This window comes from Pinus tabuliformis, chromosome 6 (genome assembly GCF_031772625.1).
Source record: "Pinus tabuliformis cultivar Carrire ecotype Pingquan chromosome 6, CPIR1, whole genome shotgun sequence".
In the NCBI taxonomy this organism is placed as follows: Eukaryota; Viridiplantae; Streptophyta; class Pinopsida; order Pinales; family Pinaceae; genus Pinus; species Pinus tabuliformis.
Window position 1 is genome coordinate 1559821141 of NC_142292.1, and position 7405 is coordinate 1559828545.

Sequence of the window (7405 nt, forward strand, 5' to 3'; positions counted from 1 at the left end):
ATCTTTCATTAAATTTATATGAATTTCGAGATTATAAATTCTGATATCCATATAGATGGTAGATTATGAACTGCTATATCTCATTTAAGAAAAAAAATACAAATCAAAATTTAAAAAAAAAAAATTGATTTCCATTACTAATACTCCAGGACAGGAGCACGCTATGGAGAAAAACTGAATACGACAAACACATGATAATGGGACGTCAAGATTGACTCAAATTTTTAGAATGCATCTTTCATATAAAATCGAATTCATGAACCCAATCTACGTGATGTACGGTATCGTGGGTCTCGACCCTACGTTGATTAGCAGCGATTGTAGAACTGTCAAAGTACTGCATATTGTTTTGATCAGAGCCAATACATCCATACTTTCTCGTTTTTGCTCCCACGTTGAACTCTTCCAGTACAAAATCTGTCAAGGAAAATGACACAGGAGCGAGCATATTACAGTGGGGGGACAATAGCTCGTTCAAATCACATAAACTTTCGGCCATTGTGGCTGGATTTCCTGCAAATTGATTGCAATGTGAGGATTGCTGGTCCGCTGAACTGAAATTATTAATTTTTGTTTCAAGCAGATTAACATCTCCCAGATTTGCAACTGCTGTGTGCTTTGGATGATTTTTTTTTGGAAAAATAATAGTAATTTCAACCACCGCCATTAATGCTGCGTCTAGCTTTTTCTAGAATTCCGCGGAGTTGGATAGCTTCCTGGAGAAGCCACCGACTCCAGAAAGACTCCAGAAAGTTATTTACTGTGTATAAAAACCGTTTCAGTAATCAAACAAAGAAAGTTATGTATTTAGTGTATGATCTTTGATTTGGTATCAGAGCAAGGTGAGGTTGAGTGCTGCAAGGTTCTTCTAAGAGGGTGTGTTCCAAAGAGGCTGGAGGTGTGAGAAGAATGAGCTGTGGCACAGCGGAAGCGTGGAGAGTGTATTGTCCGGAAGCTGTGCATAAGTTTGTGCTGGTGCGGTGAGGGAAAACTAAACTCTCACCAGTTGCTTGATGTTATCAGTCCATCATTTTTTTTGTCTTATGGTGTTTTGTATCGTGGTTAAGACTCAGTGATTTTGACTAGAGCATCACTCTGCCGAATTTTTTATATATATAATCTGTGTTGTGTTAAGTTCTAAAGAAAGCATTTTGCTGAGGCGCGGTGTAAATCGATTTGGGAGAAGGGTGTAGCTGTACACCTGACCTGTGTTTTGTTTTTTATACGTGTTGTTGTAACTCTAAAGCAGTCTGTAACAAAATTTTATCTTTAAAGATGAAGGCCGATGGGCCTCGATTTTCAAAGCACGTTCTCGTAGTTTTCTACACAGTTGTTAAAATGTTGTCAATGAAATATTGAATGTGCTTACGCTCTATTGGTTGAACGACTTACTTTCACATGAAACAGAGTCGATTTTTCAATGTTTGATACTTGTTCTAAAATATTGAAGTGCCTTTGATAGAACGCTGTTAGAAATCTATTAACCTGTTTTACTAAAAAAAAAAAAAAAGGAAGAAAGAAGAAGGCAGCCATGTTATCCAATAATATTAGATAAAACTTTTTACTTAAAGATTTAGAAGCTTAATGACAATGGCTAATATATTGGCAGAATCTTATTTATCTGAATCTAACAAGTTAGATGGTGAAAATTATGCAAATTAGAAGTTTAAGTTGCAGACTTTGATGGAAGGCAACAATACATGGGCAATTGTGTCTGGAGCCGAAGTTAAGCTAGTGTCCCCTCAAGCCACAGATGCTGCAATTCAAGATTGGGAGTGACTGGAAAACAAAGCAAAGATGCTTTTGTGGATGATGGTTAAGGACAACATTATTCCACACATTAGAGAGTGCAAAACATCCAAGGAGACATGGGACTCTCTCAAAAATTTGTATGAAATGAAGACTACAAATCGAATATTGTATTTAAAGAATAAGCTTTTTTCAATTAAAATGGAAGAAAATGAAAGTGTTAGTGATTTTATTTCTAAAATTAAAGATCTAAAGGATAAATTAGGTGACATTGGTGAATCAGTATCTAGTACAGACTTGGTTACTGTGACATTAAATGGAATGCTTGATGAATATCAAATGTTTATTACTGGTCTCTCAGCTAGAGAAAACGCTCCTACTTTTGATGAGTTGGCAGGTATACTTATGCAGGAAGAAGAGAGGAGAAGAAGCCTTAAACAAAAATCTCCTAATTCAAATTTGGCATTGATGGCCAAAGGGAAGCAGTCCTTCAAAGGCAAACGGTGGGAGAAATATAAAGGCAAAAAGCCACAGGTAAAATCATTTCAAGGTACCCCTTTACCAAGGACAAATGCCAAATCAAGTAGAGATGATATGTGTTATTACTGTGGAAAACCTGGTCATTTTGCTAAGAATTGTATGAAAAGGAGGTCTAATCAATTTAAACAAAGAAGGCATTCAGGAAATTATGTTGATAGAGATGAAGCAATTAGTGAAGATGTTAGCAATCTTAAATTGTTTGTGTCCAATGCTGCTTTATCAGTAGAAACTAATGATGATAATGCTTGGTTTATAGATTCTGGTGCATCAATCCATATGTCATGCAAAAGAGATTGGTTTGATACTTATCATGAGATTAATAATGGTGGACACATCTATTTAGGAGATAATAGATCACATGAAATTAAAGGATATGGTAATACAAGTGTTATGATGCCTAATGGACAAGAAAAACAAATTCAAAATGTGGTGTATGTTCCAGGATTAAAGAAGAACTTAATTTCAGTCTCTATTATTACAAATCAACATTTAAAAGTTGAATTTGTGAAATCACATTGTTTGGTAAAGGATGTGCAGGACAACTACAAGGTTGTTGCAAAAGGAATGAGAGTTGGAGGCTTATACAAGTTGGATGTAATGAAGAATGGGCATCAAGCTTTGGCATCAAAGGTATGGACACTTAAATCATAATGACCTAATGTTACTACAAAAGAAATTGATGGTAGAATATCTTCCAATTATAAAGGGTGAACACTTTGAATGTGAAGGTTGTGCACTAGGAAAACAACATAGGGAAGAATTTCTTATGCATGAAAATAGAAGAAAACGTGAAATACTTGAACTAGTGCATACTAATGTATGTGGTCCAATGCAAACTAAGTCACTTGGTGGAGCATATTACTTTCTTATATTTATTGATGATAGCACTAGATACACCTGGGTGTACTTTATAAGAAACAAAAGTGATGTGTTTGAATACTTTAAAGAATTCAAGAGTATGGTTGAAAAACAAATAGGAAAGAACATTAAAATTCTTCGATCAGATAAAGGTGATGAGTACACTTAAGGAGCTTTTATCAAATATTGTAAACAAAATGGAATTATGCAACAATTTACAGTACCACATACACCTCAACAAAATGGAGTAGCTGAAAGAAATAATAGAACATTAGTTGAATGTGCTCGTAGTATGTTAAAAAGTAAAGGACTTTCTAATAGTTTTTGCGCTGAAGCCATTAATACAGCTGTATAACTTAAAAATAGAAATCCTACTAAGTATCTTGAGCACAAAACAACATTTGAAGCATTGAATGGTTGTAAACCTAAAGTTAGTCATTTAATGATATTTGGATGTAAGGCCTTTGCTCATATTCCTAAAGAGGATAGGAGAAAGTTAGATGCCAAAGCCATCAAATGTATTTTTATTGGATATTGCACTGATCAAAGAGCATATAAAATGTATGATCCAAGTACTCACAAGGTCTTTGCAAGTAGAGATGCTATATTTCATGAGCATATAGATAAACAAATAAATAAAGATGAATATAATACATGGCAGTCTTCTTATGAAAGCCTTAAGGAAGAAGAAGAAGTAGTGGAATCAACCCAAGAACCAGAACACATGGACATTCCAAAAGACACATAAGGGAATCAAAGTCCACAAAGAAGTGATGAAGGCACTCCACAGAGAAGAAAAGGAGAAGATACTCCACAAAGTAATGAACCTCTAAGGTCAACACGACATATTCAAGCCCCCATCAGGTATAAAGATTATGCTTTAATGTCTCAAGTAATGAGTGTTTTTGAGCCCTTAAATTATGAACAAGCCAAAAATCATAAAGAATGAATGGAAGCTATGAAAGAAGAATATGACTCTATAATGAAAAATGAAATTTGGGAATTAACAGAATTACCTGAAAATAAAGTCCCTATAGGATCAAATGGTTGTACAAGACAAAATTTAATGCAGATGGTAGCATAGACAAGTATAAGGATAGACAAGTATAAGGCAAGATTGGTTGCAAAAGGTTATTCACAAAAAGAAGGAATAGATTATGAAGATACCTTTGCTCTGGTTGCAAAAGTGAATACAATCAGAATAATGATAGCATTGGCAACTAAATATGATTGGAAGCTACATCAATTAGATGTAAAGTTAGCTTTTCTAAATGATGACTTAAAAGAAAAGATTTATCTTGTTCAACGAGAAGGATTTGTAAAGAAAAGTCAAGAACATCTTGTATGCAAGTTAAAAAAGGCCTTATATGGACTAAAATAGGCCCCCAGATATTGGTATGAGAAAATCGACAAATTCTTCTTTCAGCAGGGATTTAAAAACAGTAAAAATGATCCTAATTTGTATGTCAAGACAAACAGAAATGGGAATATAGTATTAATTTCTATATATGTTGATGATCTAATAATAACAGGGAGTGCTGATAAATTAATTACAGATATAAAAATAAAGTTATCACAGGAATTTGAGATGAAAAATCTTGGTGAGATGCACTATTGTCTAGGTCTTGAAGTATGGAAAAATGATGAAAGAACCTTAATCACGCAAAGCAAATATACAAATGAAGTACTAAAAAGATTTCATATGAATGGATGTAAAGCAGTGAGTACTCCATTGGAAGAAAATATCAAATTAAGAAGTGATGATGGAACAAAAGAGGTGAATGGAACATTGTATCGACAATTAGTGGGAAGTCTAAATTATCTCACTACCACTAGACTAGACATTGCTTATGCAGTAAGCATACTTAATCAATTCATGGCTAAGACTCATGAAAGCCATTGGATAGCTACAAAAAAGGTGCTTCGATACTTAAAGGGAACTATCAATTTTGGTATTGAACATACTAATGCTTGTAATGTTGAATTGACAGGTCATTCTAATTTTGACTCGGCTGGAAATCCAGATTACAAGAAATCCACCACTGGATACATCTTCAACATAGGATCGGGAGCTATATCATGGATTAGTAAGAAACAGGGAATAGTTTCCTTGTCATCAACTAAAGCGGAATATAAAGCATTATGTAGTGGCACCTGTGAAGCTATATGGCTAAGAAGAATACTTGAAGATGTTGGTGAAGGTCAAAAGAACCTACAGTGATCAAATGTGACAATCAAAGCACCATCAAACTGGGGAACAATCTTGTATGTCATGCAAAGTCAAAACATATAGACACACAATATCATTTTGTAAGAGAAAAGGTCCAATCAAAAGAAATTTCTCTAATATACTGTAATACAAATGAGAATGTAGCTGACATATTCACTAAGCATCTTGGGAAAGCAAAATTTTAGTTTTGTAGAAGTAAGTTATGTGTTGTAGAAAATCAAGATTATATTGTAAGCCTAGCTGAGACAGCAGGCATATCAATTAAGTGTATGTTTACAGTGTCTTATATATTGTATATTGTTTATATGGTTGGAATTAAGGGGGAGTGTTGGAAAAACAATAGTAATTCCAACCACCACCATTAATGCTGCATCTAGCTTCTTTTAGAATTCGGCGAAGCTGGATAGCTTCCTGGAGAAGCCACTGACTCCATAAAGACTCCAGAAAGTTCTTTATTGTGTATAAAAACAGTTTCAATAACCAAACGAAGACAGTTCTGTATTTAGTGTATGATCTCTGATTTTTCTGCGATCGGATCCTCCACAAGTTGGTTACAAAATGACTGGGAGGAATTCACAATTTCTTCATTTGTAAAAAAATTGAAGGAATGATCTTAACTTGTACAGTGACTGCAGGCAGAACTGTTGCAAGCATTTGGACTCACCATTTCAGTGTGTTCCACCGCAGTTTTTATTCTGACAGGTCTGGTTTTGATCGCAATAACTTTGAACGTTTTCTTTCTTTCAGATTCCTATGGCAGCACCTTCTTTTCCAGATGAATGTTCCAGTGGTTCTTGATTTCGTTGTCTGTCTGCCCAAGTAACCGTCCTGCTATCAGGGACCACCTGCATGGCAATGACGTAGCCAGAAATCAGCATTCTGAAAGTTCTTATTGATTAAATCATTTTTAATTTGATTGTCTATTTGTAAATATCTTGATTTGCAAATATATGGATCGATTAATTATTTTTATCGTTATGAAATTTTATACTCAAATTAAAATCAAAATTATTTTATTTTTTATTATTACTGTAATTTTTAATATTTATCAAATTTCAAAGCATTCTTCAGAACAAAAAAAACTCAATAATTTTTTTCGATCTACACACCATAAATCCACATACCTATTGCCAAGAAGGTGATGCATCTGAATAATAATGTCCTCCTCATCAATGGAAATATTACCACGTTTAATGTCGGGGCGAAGATAATTTATCCAACGCAATCTACAACTCTCTCCACAGCGCTCATGACCTGCAAATACAAATTTGCTCCGCTTATTTAACCCATCAAAATCTATTTAAGAATGTATCAATACAGTACTATTGCAGGTTTGTTGGGACTCACCTGCTCTTTGGGGGAGATCTCCCCATCTTCCAGTGCCATGAATTTGAATGTAGTCACACAGAATCATATCCTCCTCGGGCTTCCACGGCCCCTGATTATGCCCTTGTTTTGAGTAGGAAGGAGCTCTACACATCTTAGATATATTCTCTTCTGCAACTCCACACCTGACAATCTGCTCTCCTAGCTCCTACCTGGTCGCTTGTCTTTTGTTGGACCTTTGACTATATATCGAAAACAAACTTAGCTTCACCTGCCCATAAAGGTTACTGCGTAAATCTTCGGCTAGTGAAGAGCGACATATGACCCATAAATATTCCAAACAACATCTCCTTGTAGACATAGTATTGGTGGGCATCATTATGTAGATTGCAGATTTTGAGTATATGTAGGAATCAGATTTTGAGTATATCTAGGGTAAATGCTGATTTTATGAATATTTGGCAATCAGAAAGACATAAGTACGGTCAATTATTTAATTTTTTATTGGGCCTAGTTCAGTTTGAGAGAAGATATGCCCCAGTAAGAGAAAGAGAGGTGTTAATTGTTTGATTTCTCTCCTAAATATTAAATTTGAAGATATTCTCAAAATCTGCAATTGACATAAATTGAGTATAGAAATTTGTTAAATATAAACAAAATTAAACAATTGAGTTTATCAGATTTTAGAATATTCTATGTTTC

General features: G+C 34.5%; 1 pseudogene; it reads right to left on the reverse strand.

Annotated features, from left to right (window-relative positions):
• Nucleotides 1–6128: 6128 nt before the first annotated feature.
• Nucleotides 6129–6857, reverse strand: LOC149264684 (transcription factor MYB1 pseudogene; annotated as a pseudogene).
• Nucleotides 6858–7405: the final 548 nt, after the last annotated feature.